Source organism: Eulemur rufifrons, chromosome 30 (genome assembly GCF_041146395.1).
Source record: "Eulemur rufifrons isolate Redbay chromosome 30, OSU_ERuf_1, whole genome shotgun sequence".
NCBI lineage: Eukaryota > Metazoa > Chordata > Mammalia > Primates > Lemuridae > Eulemur > Eulemur rufifrons.
Window position 1 is genome coordinate 70,322,093 of NC_091012.1, and position 17,904 is coordinate 70,339,996.

Genomic DNA, 17,904 nt, shown 5'->3' on the forward strand with positions numbered 1-17,904 from the left:
ATCCAGCCACACTCGATCAAGGTTAACATCACAAGTAATAAGTTTTATTGACAGTAGTATTGACCCCCTGATATGATGCAATGAAAAGGTGATGTTACCTCTTTTAATATACATCCCCAAAATCCATAACCTCAGACCAATCATGAGAAAACATCAAAAAAAAAAAATGTCAAGGTCATAAGAGACAAGGAAAAACTGAGAAACTGTCACACATTGAGAAAGATTTAATAGACACAACAGCTAAATGCAACGTAGTACCCTAGAGTGGACATTAGAATACCAAAAGGCTATTAGTGCAAAATTTGAGTAAATTTGAATACATTCTACAGTCTGGTTAATAATATTGTACCAACGTTAATTTCTTAATTTTGATAAATGTACTATGGTTATATATGATGTTACAAAGGGAATCTGGGAAAAGTCGTATAAGGGAATTCTCCTAAGTCAGTCAGCTCATGCCACCATAAGAAAATGCCATAGACTGGGTGGCTTAAACAACAGAAACTTATTTTCTCACAGTTCTGGAGACTGAATGTCTGAGATAAAGGTGCCAGCATGGTTGGTTGCTGGTAAGGACTCTCCTAGCTTGTCCTCAAATGGCCTTTCATTTGCACATGGGCACCAGAGGAGACCGAAAGACAGCAAGCCTCAGACCAGGGTACCATCCTTATGACCTCATTTAACCTTCATTACTTCTTTAGAGGTCCCATCTCCAAATATAGCCATACTGAAGGGTTAGGACTTGAACATACGAATTTTGGGAGAGCACATTCAGTCCATAACATCTCTGTACTATCTTTGAAACTCCTCTGTAAATCTAAAATTATTTCAAATCAAAAAGTTAAAATGGGAAATGAGAAATGGGAAATGGAATGAAAATGTGAGATAACTTCAGTGGAGTCATTAGGATGATTTTTTTCCCATCAATATATGATTATCTGGTTTGTTGTCATATATAATAGCTAAATAAGAGCCTTAAAACTTGGTTGTGACCACTTGTGTTTTCATAAACACTAATCCGTTGATAACTGTTTTTTATGCATGGTAGTATAGCAGAAACATGACTTTGGTTGTGAAACGCATAAGTTGCTAACAAAGAACTAAGAACTGACATTTTTATTAATGTATTATAAAATGTTATATGTATACCAATAAATAGACATCAATGAGGCAATGGATTGCAAAATCTCATTTTGACAGCGGTTCAGCTCTCCAAGGTCAGTTGAGTAATAAGAAAAAAGTGTCAACCATTTAAGATAGAAAATAATTTCTGAAGAAGTTTGTTCCTGTTACTTTTTCATCTCCTATAAAAAAAACCAAACACGCAAGTAAAAATGCAAACTAACTAATTTCAGTGGTTTGTTAATAATAGGTCTGCAGTGAATTAAACCTGAATTCATTCCATTATATGTTTTTGGCAGCTTGGAACTCTATATATTTTAGTTTTTCTCTATTCCCTAAATGCAGATTGCTTGATGGTGTGTAAGAGAGCTAATTAGATATAAATACCAACCAGCACCCAAATAAAAAGGATCATAATGATCATACAGTGAACAGCTGTGCCATTCGATAAATTGGTTTCTTTTCTAATACTGCAGCAATTCAAACATTTTCTAGCTCCAAAAATGTTTTTCCCCTTCATAGGCCAGATTCAATTAAAAAAAAAGTCCTGCTAATGCAGGACTTGAGAAGGCCAGAAAAATCTGAGGCTTTGTGAACTTTTGTTACAAAAGCTAGACAGAATTCTTATTGATTCTGGCCTTCTCTGATTTCTTAACTGATAGCACAACAACACATAGAAGTAATGCTTACGGGATCAGTGCAAGGAGGGAATACTAGATTATAACTGAGGATTGTAATTGAGAAATAAATAGCTGTCTTCTATAAAACGGAGCCTTATTTGTTTGTTTTGCTTTGTTTTACCATTTTCTGTTTTGATCTACCATTGAAAAGGTCTGCCAAAAACATGGAACAGAATGAATTCAGGTTTAATTCACTGCAGACCTATTATTAACAAACCACAGAAATTACTTTGCATTTTTACCTGTGTGATTGAATTCAATTTGATTTAATTCAATACATATTTTTTTAGTGCCTGTTCTGTGCCTAGTGCTATTTGAAGTGCTACTAAACCAGAGAGACACTGTTCCTCCTTCTCTCAAGGAGCTAACAGTCTCACTTGGAAAAAATAAGCAAAACTCCTTAAGGTTATATAACAAAATAAATCAAATTGTAATTTTTGTAGGGGAAAAAAGTGAGGCATTGCCCTAGAAAATAATGGAGGACTGGGGAGTTATCTAAAATAAATAGATCTGGAAGGCTTCTCTGAGGAAGTGACATTTAAGCTGAGACCCAATTTAAGCTGATTAAAAGGAAAGCCTTCATGCTTCTACAAAGAAGAAAGCAGCAGAAATTCACACTCCTTACTTTGTGATGATAAATCTCAGTCCTGTTTTAAAGTTACAAAAAACAGCTACCAACTTGTAGTTAAAAATGGTGCCTGAATACCTTGCTACCCTCCTAAAGCTACATTAAAACGATAACAAAAAGTTAACGCAGGAAAAAGGTATAATATTAATAGGACCAAAAGAATAGGAAAGGAGATAACAGAAAAAAAAAAAAAATGTTGCAATCTGTAAAGCAGATGGATGAATGGAAACTGACTTGGCACAACCCGAAAGGCTAAATCCCAAGCTTGTAGTGGAGAAAGCCAAGAAACAATCAGATTTATATCACTGTACCTCCAAAATACTTACAGTAGTGCCAGGAACCTCGGAAAGATGAATTAGGGGCTAAGAGCAGGAAAATTGGTTTTACAAGTTTACTTGAATTTACCTGAGAAGTTAGCACCCAAGCCCCTTCTCTACTTCATGTAACTGGCATACTGCCCTTTCTCTACCCACAGAAAAATAATAGAAGTTAATTTTATAGAGGAGGTAAAATTAAGGGTCTCTGGAATAGGAGACACTAGGTATAACTAAAGATTGGGTTATTATATTTAAAAAGGGATTATGTGAAAGTTCACATGTTGACTATTAATAACCTCAGAATTCTTCTGTAAGATTCCAGAATGCTACCAGCCAGGCCTAAACTCTGCAATGAAAGGATCAGAAAAATCAAGGGTCGGCCAAGGAAATAATTTACCCAGATTGTTACCAGCCACTGAACGGCGTTTTTCCAAGTTCTTGGTGTTCCTTGGGAAAGGAATTTCGGGACACACCATATTTAAACCAAGCAAGTGAAAGCTTTTAGTGAAAGCGAAAGTACACTTTCAGAGAGGAAAGCTAAAGAGAACAGCTGCACTGGGGGGAAGTGGTTTTAGATGTTTTGTAGTCTTACTAATTGAGGTGAGGAGTATTAAAGGTCAAGGGGTTGGCTTTTACTAAGAATTTGGGTAGTAATTCCTAGAATTGCTTTCCCTCACATTTTCATACTTTATGTGGTGATTTCAAAGGCGGAGAAATTTTAAAACCACAATGTAAATGATATAGTAATTAGCCAAAGTTCATATGAAGCTACAGAGAAAGCTGACAAGCCAGTTGAAGCCAGTTCTTGTGCAGATATCAGCCCCCTTTGTCTAAGGGTTGTTTACTTCCACACTTGCACCTGATCTTCAAGCCACTGCATAGGGTCTCATCTCTGTCTATTATTAGCCTCCAACAAGATCACAGTATTATGAAGCCAAAGTTAACGAAAGTCTTCCTGCACATAGAGCTTACAATCTGTTCTTTAGAAGATTAACTATGAAGTGGCTCTCAGAAATAACTAGGCATTTGGAAAAAAAAAAAAAAATCAATATAAAAGATGGATATCAAAACAAATAGACATAACCAAACAATTTAGAGAAAACAGATACTATGAGTGAAAAATAATTTAAAAAATACTAGTCTCTTCAAAGAAATGAGAGAAAATTACTAACCCATGAAATCAGGAATGTTTGCTATAAAAAAAGGAATATTACAAGGATAATAAAAAGTTCCTAAAATTAAAAAGTAATTTATTAGATATGAAAAGCTCAATAAGAAGGGTTAAAAGATAAAGTTCGAGAAATATCCAAGAAAGTAAAAAGGTAAAGAGGTAGAAAAATAGGAAAGGGGGGTAAAAATAGAAGATCTAGCCAAGAGATTTAAATTCAAACAATGAGTTACAGAAAGAGAGAATGTAAAAATCAGAGGGAAGAAAATAAAGAAATAATCCCATACAATTTCCCAGGCCTGAAGGACATTAGTGGATAAACATAGTCCTCACCAAAACACATTATCATAAAATTTCAGAACACTAGGGGAGAGAAAAAGATCCTAAATGGTTCAGACAGAAAGAACACCATTCACACAAAGGATCATACCTCAGAATGGTGGATTTCTCAACAGTACTGGAAACTAGAAGAAAACAAAACAATGATTTCAAAATCCTGACAATTATTTTCAACGTAAAGTTCTATGTTTATGAACTATCAGTCAAGCTGAGGTTAGAATAAAAACATTTCAGATGTGCAGTCTAAAAAACTATGCCATTCAGGCACCTTTCCCCAGGTGTACCTCTAAAACCAGGAGAAATACTAAGAAAGAGGAAGAAAACAGAAACTCCATCAGAAACACACACACACAAAATTGGTTCAGAGAAGGCCATTAAGAAGATGAAATTATGCTTGAATGTATGCACAATTTACCAAACTGGGAAGAGTTTGGGGCCAGATTATTGATAAATACACAGGAAACTAAGCAATCAAAACCAAAATAATTAATAACTGAGAGGAGACCCAAAAGATAAATAGATGAGGAAGGCCAAACAGTTTACTACATAGTTCAAGTTCAATCAAGTATTTGCTTAGTCACAATGACATAAACACTGAGAAATTAATTCTATTAATAGGGTGGGACACATGAAGTGTACTGGAGGTCATGAAAGAGACTAACTCCTAACTTTCTGTAGTAAGAAGGAAATAGATAATGCCAAAAACTTAGTAACAAAATTAAGTAAAGAGTATAAACACATTACATGGCCATATAAAGAAAGTACCAAAATAAGAATGAGATTGGTTGTCTCTAAGTGGCAGTAAGAGAAATACTCTTAACAAGCCTCAAAGATCTACAGTATTTAACTCCTTAGAGTACATACTTGTAAAATTTTGATAAAACAAAAACTAAATTAAAACAAAAAAGTGAATAGCTGCCAAAATAGAAGCTTGATTATGTATTTAGGATAAGTCTAGATTAACACCAGAATAATAGCTATAATTTCTTTGAAATAGAATAATGATATTGTATAAAATGATTTATCTTTTGCTAATACTTAATTGAATCCAAATTCTGTAGTAGTATCTGACTCCACTTTTTACCTACTAGCCCATCAATGTAAAGTCTGGTACAGAGTTGGTGCCCGATAAATGTTAGTTCCCTCATTTCTCTATATCATTTTACATTGGCTATACTGATCTATTGTTGTGTTAGGCTCTCTTGTGTGGTTGTCCTAGCTCCATTGTATACTAAAGATCCCACAATCCAATTCCATCTCCAAATTTCCTTGTCCTGCACACAAAACAATTTTGGAGGAAAATACTGCTAGACTGTAGTATTTCTAAAGGATTTGTAGACTTTCGCTCACTTGATGTCCCAGGATCTTAGAACACTGATCTATATCCAATCCTGAGTTGGTTCTTTTCTTTTTTAAATGTGAACCCATTGACTTGGGTTCAGCAAGAGTTGGTTAATTAATGACAAAATATTCCATGGGATGCATGGGGATTTCGCGGCACTACTGTTTGTTCTATTAACAAGAAAGGTGTTAAAATCTGTGTTAAGATACACTCTAAAGGTCTGAAGTTCTACCATTTATATATAGATCTTCCATCTAAGAAATGCAAACTGTTATTACTCAAGAGTATTCACCTGCTTCATGAGCAAAGGAGTTCGTGGGATGGGCAATAATAGAACCTAATGATTCATATTATCAATTCCCACATCAGCACCAAATGAGTATCTCCAAAAAGATTTTTAATAATGAAGCTAGTGTGCAAAAAGGTAAAGGTCACATTTAAAAAATTCAAACTGATAAACTTTGCTAATAGATTTAATGGGATGACAGGTCTGTATATTCATTCAAACCCGAATCATATTACATCTCAGTGGACAAATGGTACATTTTAATTTCAAGTACTTTTATGTCATAGAATAACACTTTTTATTACTTAAGAAAAAGAAAACATAATATAGGCAAGCACAAGCACAAAATAAAAATCACATGTAATACCACCACCCAGAGATAAATCTGTTAATATTTTATCAGGTTGGTACATATCCTTACCGTCTTTTTTTCAAAGTGTTTATGTATGTGTCTGTGTATGCAGATACATTTTTTGCAGATATTTTTGCAGATATTTCTTCCAAAGAAGAAATATCTTGGAAGATATTTCTTCCAAAACTTAGATTATATACTATACATTGTATTTCAACTTGATTTTTTAAAAAATTTAACACTATGTTATGAGCATTTCTGATGTCAATAGACTTCTATAGTATGATTTTTTTAATGTGGTATATAGCTCAATCATATGATTATGCCATACTTTATACAATCAGTCTATTGCTGTGGAGCATTCTTTACAATATTTCTTGATTATAAATTAAGCTGATATGAACATCATTGTGCATGCCCCTTTGTTTATATCTCTGATGATTATTTTAAATTTCTAAATTGGAATTTCTGGATCAAATCCTTCTTAGACTTTGATTCAATAATGCTACTTCTAGAAACTTAGTGTAAGTAAATAATTAAGGTTGCATTTTAAATCAATTTTTAAATCCGTTTTAAATCTGCTGCTTAGTAAATAGAATTAATAGACTTTAAGTCACTTAATTTTAATCAAATCAAAAAATTTACATTTCAGCTCAATTCCCATCTGCATCACAGCTCATCAACATAAGGACAATTTCTGGAAATTACCTGTGGAAGTAGTACCTATGCACCTGTGATAGAATAAAACCCCATGCTGTGATATGGTATTGAATCTAATTGGCAAATTCTGTTCATGTAGGAAACTTGGGTGAGATATATCTCAAAGACTTAATTGAGAAGGACAAATTTTGTCACAGAAAAGAAAATGGTTTGATCTTTCCAAAAAAGACAATGCTTTGATCATTCCATTATAAGAGTTCAACCCAACCGAGAACATTATAGAGTATCTGTCTATAACTTGAATAAGCAGACCGAGCTTTCCCAAATCCTGCTTTCATTGCTTCCATAAATTATTTAACTAACATGATGATATCTTTAAAGTTTTGCTTTAAAGCAACTAAGCAGACAGGCTTCATTATAAGTAATGGAAACCATATTCTAAAGAGTCCATAGAAAGGAAGAAGGCACATGTCTTAGTTGCTAAATTCATTTTATGTTAATGAAAAAGTTGGTCACCACATCCCCAACTCAATGAATTTTTCAAAAGCTGTGGCCAGAACAACCTTGGGGTCTTTGTTAAAAACACAGGCTTCTGGCTCTTCCTTAGACCTACTCAGTAAGACTTTCTTGGGATGGAACCTCGAATCTATATTTTTAAAATAAATGTCCCTGGTGATTCTTATTCATACAAACATCTGAGAACCAGTACACTAAATGATTGCAGAGAGTATAGAAAAACCTTTACATTTCTAAAGAAAGAATCAGGAATGAGAGTATAATAGACAAGATAAGAAAGAGGGGAGTAAATCACAAATGCTCACTCTCATAATCATTAAATCTGAAACATACACACATACTTTATACACACAGGTACACACATATACATATGAAGAGTATTGCTTTATTAGTTTATAATAGTTTTCATACATGCTATTAAGTATAAAAAAGCAGAATATTGAACAAGGTATGGAAAATGGCAGCATATAAATTTAAAAAAAAAACATATATATATATATATACTAAGAATTACTACATAGTTTTACAAGGTTTTATCCTTAAATAAATATTCTTTGATAACTTCCTCAATAGAGCTGAGAATTTTACTTGGGCAAGGGGAACACCATAAATAAATGGCAATCCCAAACCTCTTTGATGCTGAGTGCGTATATATAATAGGATTAGGCCAAAGGGTTAAGTGGAAATGGTACAGGAAAATTAGGGGAAGTCTTAAAAGCAGTGGAAATATTAGTCTGTTTCCTCCTTACCAGAATATTGATGTGCTGGCTGGAATGTGGACATGATGATGGGGTTCGAGTAGCCAAACTGATCAACTTTTGAGAATGACTGAACAATCAAATAAAATATAATAATAGAGTATCATACTGGCCTGAAACTGCCTCCTGTAGGTGAGCAAATTATTAAGCGAGTATAACACTGTATTCAGTGTTATGTTAGTTGTGCATGCTACTCATATATAAACCTAATCTGTCTTCATGTATACAGAAGGTGATGGATGGGAGAAGCTCAAATTCTAGGAAGTGAAACACCAGAGAAGTCAGGCTTAAACGTTTATGTAAATACCAAATTTTGGTTCTTTGAAAAGATCAACAAAGGTTGACAAATCTTTAGCTAGACTGACCAAGAAAAAAAGAGAAAAGACTTAAATTACTAAAATCAGAAATCAAAGAGAAGACATCACTACTGACATTTTTTAGGGGAGAAGGGAGAGATTATAGAAGAAACTATGAACAATTGTATGTCATCAAATTGGATGACCTAAAAGAAATTGACATAATCCTAAAAAGAAAAAAATATCAAAATTGATTCAAAGACAAATAGGAAATCTGAATATAACTATAATAAGTAAAGAGATTTAATTAGTAATAAAAAAAAATCATTCCAACAAGGAAAAGCCCAGAACCCAGCTTCACTGGTGAATTCCACGAAACGTTTAAAAAAGAATGAACACAATTCCTTCACACACACTTTAAAAAAATATTAATAGAGTTGGAGGGAAACAATTCCCAGTTCATTCCGTGAGAACAGTATTACTCTGATACCAAAACCAGATAGACATCACTTATAAGAAAAGTTACTGACAATATCTTTTATGAAGGCACAAAAATCCTAAAGAAAATACTAGCAAACAAATCCAGCAACACATAAAAGGATTTATTTACAAACCATGACCCAGTGGAATTTATCCCAGAAGTGCAAGATTGGTTTAATATCCAAATATCAATTAAAGTAATACATCATATTAATAATTAAAAGTATATGACCATTTCAAAAGACAGAGAAAAAGATTTTGAAAAAATCCAATGTCTCGTCATTATAAAAATACTCAACAAACTAGGAATAAAAAGGAATTTTATCAACCAAATCAAAGACATTCAGGAAAAAAAACATAGGTAATATTATACTTAAAGGTGAAAGATTGAATGCTTTCCCCCTAAGATCAAAATCAAGGCAAGAATATCTGTTCTTAATACCTGTATTTAACATTATACTGGAGATCATAGCCAGGATAATGAGAGAAATAAAATGTATCTATATTGGAATGGAAAATGGAAGAATTTCTTTTCAGATTACATAACCCAGTATATAGAAAATCCTAAGATATCCACACACACACAAAAATACTATTAGAGCTAATAATGAGTTCAGCAAGGTCACAAAATACAAGTTCAATTTGCAAACATCAATTGTATTTCTATACCTTAGCAGAGAACAATCTGAAAATTAAGGAAACAATTCCATTTATAACAGCATCAAAAAGAATAAACATTTAGAAATAAAATTAACAAAAGAAGTACAAGAATTATACTCTGACACCTACAAAATACTGTTGAACTAAATTAAAGAAGACCTAAATTGAACAGAAAGACATCAAGTGTTCATCAATTATAAGACATAATATTGTTTAGCTGGTATTCCTCCCCAAATTTATCAACAGATTTAATACAAACTGTATTGAACTTGAACTTCTATTTTGCAATCTTTCTGAATTCATTAGCTCTAATAGATATTTTTGGTTGGACCCCTTACTTGCTCTATAAACAAAAATCAACTTCAGGTGGATCATAGACCTGACTTCTTGGATATGACACCAAAAAGAACGAGTAGGAAAAGAAAAGTAGACAAATATCCTCTCTGGAGAAATGTCTATCCAGGCCAGGCATGGTGGCTCCCGCCTGTAATCCTAGCACTCTGGGAGGCAGAGGCAGGTGGATCATTTGAGCTCAGGAGTTCGAGACCAGCCTGAGCAAGAGTGAGACTCCGTCTCTATTAAAAAGAATAGAAAGAAATTAGCTGGACAACTAAAAATATATATATAAAAAAATTAGCCAGGCATGGTGGTGAATGCCTGTAGTCCCAGCTACTCGGGAGGCTGAGGCAGGAGGATTGCTTGAGACCAGGAGTTTGAGGTTGCTGTGAGCGAGGCTGACGCTACTGCACTCTAGCCAGGGCAACAGAGTGAGACTGTCTCTCAAAAAAAAAAAAAAAAGTCTATCCAAATCCTTTGCCCATTTTAAATTGGATTACTTATATTTTTATTTTTTTCCTTGCCTCAGCTTCTGAAAGTGTTAGGATAGACAGGTATGAGCCACTGCACCCAGCCAATGATTTGCAAATATTTTCAGCCATTTTATGGATTTACTTATTTTATTGATTATATGGATAACACAAAAGAATTTGGATTACATCCAATTTATCTAGGTGAATTTATCATGTGAATTATATCTCAATAAAGCTGCATTTAAACATCTATGGAAAGACAATATCTTTAACTATGAGTGAATATAGCCAGAGACAAATTGATTAAAAGCCTACAGTGTTTCCGAGGAATGGTTTTACCAAAGCAACTACAAGACTGGCCTGCAAAAGTCTGCAATGTTTGACACCTAAGCAACCCTAGGATTCCATATGTGCACCAACAAATGTAAACGAAAGGTTTTATTCATCAATCTGGCTTTGAGCTTCTTCTTGTATTTCTTGCACATTCCCATACTTTTTAGCTTGCCTTTGTATGAAATGCTTCAAACTACTTGACTTCAAATCCTGGATTCAGTTACCAATAATTGTGTGACCTTGGGCAACTTACTTAATCTTTCTATAGCTCAGGTTTTTCCCATCTGTAAAATGTGAATGCTAATAGTACCTTTCTCACTGGCTTGGCGTGAGTTTTTAAATAGTTATTTTACGTACGACTCTGATAATACTGCCTGACATATAGTGAATGCTAAACATTAAGTTATTAATACTATTTCTATGTGGTTGTTGGTAGGGAGAGTAGGAAATCTTTTAATTAACTCAGTATGCCTACTATTCAGTTTTACAATTGGCAAAAGAAAACCTTAAATTTGTGCTCACCCTTGATGTGCCTCTCCTCCAAAATTCCTCATTTCTCTAGATGGCATCATTATCTCCTCTGCTTTTCAGATCAAAAACTCAGAGACTTCAGTCTTCTTTTTCTCTCACTCCACATATTAAATCCATCATCAAGTCCTCTCACCTCTACCTATTAAATATATTCCAAATCTGTCCATATTTCACTAAATCTATCAACACTATCCTGGTACAAGCCATCATAATTTTTCTCTTTGTCTGTTACGTAGCCTCCTAATTGGTCTTTCAGATTTCACTCTTGCAACACTAAGGTCCATTCTCCACAACAGTGAGTATTGTTTTTAAAGCCTCAATTAAATCACATCACTCCCTTGATTAAAATTTTCAATGGCTTCCCACTGTATTTGGATTATAATTACCATGGCTCACAAGAGCCTTTATGGTAGCTGGTCTCCAAAGATTGCAACCATCAGTCAAGAGTTAGAGTCTATTTACCCTCTGCTTGAAATTGAGTTGCCCCTGTGACTTGCTGTGACTGATAAAATGCAATGGAAGTGATATTCTGGGATTTCCAAGTTCAGATCATAAAAGGTCTAGCAGTCTCTGCTTTGTCCCTGGTGGAAGTTGGTTGCCATGTATGAAGTCTGACAACCCTGAGACCACCATGCTCTGAGAAAGCCCAAGACAGTCATGGGAACAGATAGAGGACACATGGAGAAACGGCTATATACCAAGAGTACAAGCAACTACTTGGACAATCTGGGCCAGCCCAGTAATCAGAGAAACACTATCAAGTGTCTTCAGCTGACACCACATGGAACAGAAGAATCACTGAGCCAAGGCCTGCAGAAACTCCTGACCTACAAAATCATGAAGTATAAATTGTTGTATTAAACTATTAGGTTTGTAAGTGCAGCTCTCATGAAGCTTTTACCCTGTACTTCTCCAGACTCATCTCATACTAAGTTCTTTGTGTTCTAACCAGGCTTACTCTCTTTTTCTTCTTCTAATATTGAAAGCTTGTTCCTGCCTCACGACCCTTAAAGTCACTGTTCCCTTTGTCTAGAACTCTCTTTCCTTAGTTATGAGCATAGCTAACATATTTTCATCCTTGAGGTCTCATTTCAATTGTCACCTCCCCAAACAAGCCTTTCACAGCCACATTACCTGAAGTAGCTCCACACCACCGCTGTGATCATTCTATCATGCTTATTCATTTTGGTTTTAGTAATAATATTTGAAGTTATTGTTGACTGTTTACTTATTTTCTATCATCTGTTTTCTTTCATGAGGATATAAACTTTGTCTATTTTGTTCACTGCTGTAAAATTAAAACTGTGAACAGTGTCTTGACATAGAGTAAGTCCTAAATAAACATAGACTGAATCAATGAATAAAGGTAAAAGGGTGTTCCTACATTCTAGTAGACCCAAAGTAATGACTGTGGGTTACCAATAGTGGATATTCTCAATTTTCCTTCGCCTAATACTCTCTCTACCCCTTTCACCTTGTTCTGTGCCCCCAAGAAGCTGGCTTTATGTTTAGTTAAATAGGCTTCCTTGCCCTCTTGTTTTTGGTTGATTTTGGCCAATGGGAGGAACCAAGAGAGGAGAGAGGTCAGGGTATTTATTCTAATAACTTCCTCCCAGAGAGTTCACTGATAGCTATATCCTTCTTCCAAAGATCACAGCTCCCAGCACGTGGCTTTTTCTTATGGTAGGGCTAATCTCTTCAGCATCTCTTTATATTTCGCTCCTCTTATCCACTCAAGCCAAGGGATGGTAAAGCTCCTCACTGTCATTATCCCTGAGTGCTTCACCATTTTTTTTGTTGATTTACCTTAATCCTGTCCAGACATTTTAAATAGTCTTTTCTTCTTTAAATGTAGCATCATTACTACTCTTTTAGTCCATTTCAGATACTATAACAAAATCCGACAAAATTGGAGGCTTCTAAACAACAGAATTTTATTTCTCACAGCTGTGGAGGCTAGGAAGTCCAAGATCAAGGCACCAGTAGATTTGATGTCTGCTTTCTCAACATGGTGGCTTCTTACTCTGTTCTAACAAGGTAGAAGTGGCTAGTTAACTCTTTGCACTCTTTTTTATAAAGGACTAATCCCAATCATGAGGAATCTGCCCTCATGATCTAATCGCCTCCAAGAGGCCGTACCTTCTAATACCATCACTTTATGGGTTAGGATTTCAATAAATTTTGGGGGTCACAAACATTGAGACCATAGAACCTGCCAAGACCCTAACAGTTGCATTCTAGTCCTGACAATACATACTTACTGAAGCTGTTTTAACTGATTTATAATTTTAATAATTTTCACAAATATACTATTACATATTTTTATTTTAGTCTATACACTTATTAATCCTCCCTTAGATAACTGAAAGATAGCTACACATATTACCACTCTTCTTTTGAAACTCATTCCTTTGGGCAATTAAGAGCCTATTACTACGGACATATACCTACACACACTTACACACCCACACATAACATACCCATTTCGGCTTTCAGAATTACTTCACTGGGGCAAACTCATCATCTCACTTAGGGGATTCTGTTCTTACCACCTCCAAACACTCAAGCCATGGAAACTCATTCCAGAACGGTTCAGCTAATCTTTTACTAACATGACTCATATTGACTCTGAAGGGAGAGTATACTACAAAGGTCACAAAGTGGAAGCAGAAGAATTTAAAGTGAAATAATGTATAAAGAGAAGTTGGTAAACAATCCAGATTGGTACCATCAACAGTACAGAGACCAAATATGGATGTGAAGGAGGATAATTTGTCCTCTTTAGCAACGTCTGTTACCATACATAGTTAATGTAAATAGTTAATGAAAATATTTGTTGGTAAATATGTTGTTAGCTTTGTATGGGCATTGGCAAGATGGCTACTTTTGTGAGTCTAGCTGCAAGGATGAGGCAATAGCAACCTCATTTGAATGCAAAAACAATTTCCCTAAAAGTTGGATGAAAGCACTGACAGTGCTAGCTAGAAGCAGAATTTAATTTTAAGTTGGATTTTAAAAGTTGTCTTCTTGAAACATTCATGCATCTTTAAATCACAGAAGCATAAAGTTTTATAGATAGGAACCCTAATAATCCTTTGTCCAAATCTCTCACTTTACAATAAAGAAAACAATGTCTAAAGTGATTAATCAGAGGTCAAAATTGGGACTATAATTCCTTGTGTCTTTGTTTTCTAGCCTCCAATCTTTTTTTATCAATTGTTTTATAAATATGGCTTCCACAGTCCAGGACATGGTGGGTGACAGAAGATGGTCTGGTTGGCAGCTCACAGGGAGGCCGAGGGATGGTACACCCTTCCCAACTCACTTCAGTAAGAGCATCTCTGCTTTTATTGGTTTTATACATGTTTCCATGTAAGATTTTCTTTGGAAACATTCCCTGGTGTTAAAAAAGAGAGATTTGAAAAGTACCATTCTATGTCATGCTATTAGAAACTAGCTGAAGAAATCTACAAGAAAAAAAATGCGTTGATTTGATTGAATCTGATGGTACACAGGTCAATGTTTAAAAATTGGCTCTCTGAGGAAAAAAAAAAAATCCTGATTTGTAGTATTTGTCAATTTCTGTCTCATCATGGCTGATTTCAAGCTACCAACACGATGATGTCAACCAGCTTGCAAAATTCCTGAAAATTTAACAGTCAGCTTTCACAAGCCATTATGAGCTAGCTCCAACACACCGCTGATTGCATTCCTTCTATGTGCAATGTACTCCTATGCTTTGTCTGATTTTATTCTTATATTTATAAAACCAACTGATAGTTTTTGTCATAATGCTAATAAATAAAAAGGCTCTTAGTCTATATGCCTTGAAAAACTTTCTTCCCTGTTGAGGTTTTTTTATGGGTTATTTTGTTTGTCTATTGGTTTGGGGGTTGGTGATGGGATTTGATTACAAGTAAACATGTATGATCTCTTAGCTAGAAAGTAGCATGTTTACAATGGAATGCTAATGAAACAACTGTGGGTAAATTCAGTGACCATCCTGGAAGTGAATCAGAATGTTTACACACATAGATCTTTCTATGCAGCAACAGCATCTGCTTTTATATGTGCAGAGGTACTATATTATCAAACATGAGGAAAATATCTTTGGGTGTGTTGCTCTTCTTGCTTCATCTCCCTAGGAAGCCGTTCAATTATATCTCATTATTCTCTTTGACTCCAGTGGGTGTTCCATGCTCAGATGGGCTCTTTTTTTTCACCCCAATGACCTCCTTCCACATGTCTCTCATATTGCTCTACCTCCTGCTGCCCTTGAAATACAGAGACAGATAAAAATTTCCACATTAAAAAAGAAAGATTTTGAGGGATAAGAAAAGGAAAATCAAAGAAAGAATATTGTCCAAATATTTGTGTCAAGGTTCTTTGAATGTATATAGCCCCTTCTTCCTCCTTTCTTTAGTCCAGAGAATAAAGGCGGGGTTGCTACATGGCTCACACACATAACAACCACATCCCCACCTTGCATTGTGTACATTTTGATCCAAATGCATTTATCAAAATTGTTGCAGCTAATGTTTCAACTCTTAATCTTCTGTGCCATATTCCTTACTTCTGTGATTAAAATGTCAACAATAGTAGAAGACATCTCCATTTCTTCCATTTCCCACAATTTCTTCTAGAACATATAAAATACTTAACAACAATAAAATAGTAAGGACTATCATGTTCACAAAGGTCTATCTGCCTTCTTCCAATGTGTCTTTGTAGGTTGGTGAAAAGAATGAAACAAGGATAATAATCTCCAAAGCAGTGTACAGATTTATTCTACCTTTTGAAGAACTTTCATGCTCAAATTCACTGAAACTGGATCTTTCAGTAAGAAGAGATTTCCTGTGATGTGTTTTAAACAGAATTGAAATTCACTTTGGGCCGGGCGCGGTGGCTCACGCCTGTAATCCTAGCACTCTGGGAGGCCGAGGCGGGTGGATTGCTCAAGGTCAGGAGTTCGAGACCAGCCTGAGCGAGACCCCGTCTCTACTAAAAATAGAAAGACATTATATGGACACCTAAAAAAATCTATATAGAAAAAATTAGCCGGGCATAGTGGCGCATGCCTGTAGTCCCAGCTACTTGGGAGGCTGAGGCAGTAGGATCGCTTGAGCCCAGGAGTTTGAGGTTGCTGTGAGCTAAGCTGACGCCACGGCACTCACTCTAGCCTGGGCAACAAAGTGAGACTCTGTCTCAACAACAACAAAAAAAAAAAAAAAAAAAAAAAAAAGGAAATTCACTTTGATTACTTTAAAATATAATCAAGCTATATGCAAAACCTAAGCAGATATAATTTCATAGTTACTCAGATTTATAAATTGTCTCTCACTAACTTATGACAAAGAAGTGGCAATTGCTCTAATATTATGTTGGTTCACACCAATCCTGCTGCCCGGACAATTTCATGATACATTCCAATCATCTCATGTTCCTTCATCTTAATTACCAATAAATCCCTTCAATGGGTGATGGCCCTTTGATTCCTCCACACAATGCCACATAATTTACTCTCTAACTTTGGTAAGAGAGTCACAGACTTACTGACCTGGAGGAATATGCTGACTTTTTATATTTCAAATCATTCTATGTAGTTTGACTCTATTGTTCCTTTTGTTAAGAAAGTTGGCACCATGATGAAAGAACAGGTAAGTAAGCTCAGTAGTCACAATTGGATTTCAGGTTGAAAAATCAAGTAAACTATGATATTGCAGGGTTTCCCATTTTCAATTAATCAGAGAAATATCTACATTTGCTTCATTTATACGGTGAAATAATATTTTCAATGCCTGACCTGAAATTTCATCCAGAGATTGGAGATTCAAGCTGTGATCTTTCTGCCTCTTTCATCACTGCCAGTAATAAAGATTCTGCAACCAGAACTTAGCTGACAATTTGGTTGATGATGCATGACCCACAACAGAAAGCACTTTGGCTCTTCCTGAGTGGTCTTGGTGCTGAATTCTTAATAGGATCAAAAACCTGAGGCTATCAGAAAATTAAGATATGATTCAAAGATGCTTATAGGTGACATGTACAACATATCCAGAACACTTGGGATTTAGTGTGCCACTCCTGTTTTAACGTAGGGTGTCTAAATAAAATAGCACAGCCTAGAGAAAAGATACAAATGGCAATTTATCTCAACTCATCTTAAGTTAAACCAACTTTAAAGAACCCAGAGACATCAAAAATAACTGTGTCCAATTTATTCATTTTATTAATACACTAATTAACCTGTATGAATGTGGGAAACTTAGAGGATTTTATCAAAGGCACATATATTTAAGGATGATCAATTAATAAATGATTTCTAAATTATTAAAAATAAAACTTTGAAAGACAAAATAGAGTATATATCTTTTTTGCTGACGACTATTCTATATGATACTGCCTTGTCCATTGAACTCTACCCTGACTAGTGACATGTTGGACAATGAAACAACATATTATCTTATCTCTTCCTCCATTTTCAACTGCAAGCCACTCAACTGTTCATCTGTCCCTACCACGGTGACTTATGCTGCTTTTTAGCAAATTATTCATTCTCAACCCCATCAAACTTCAACCCAAGCATTATCTCTGCCCTTTCTCATCTACTATCCTCAATAAAAGTGT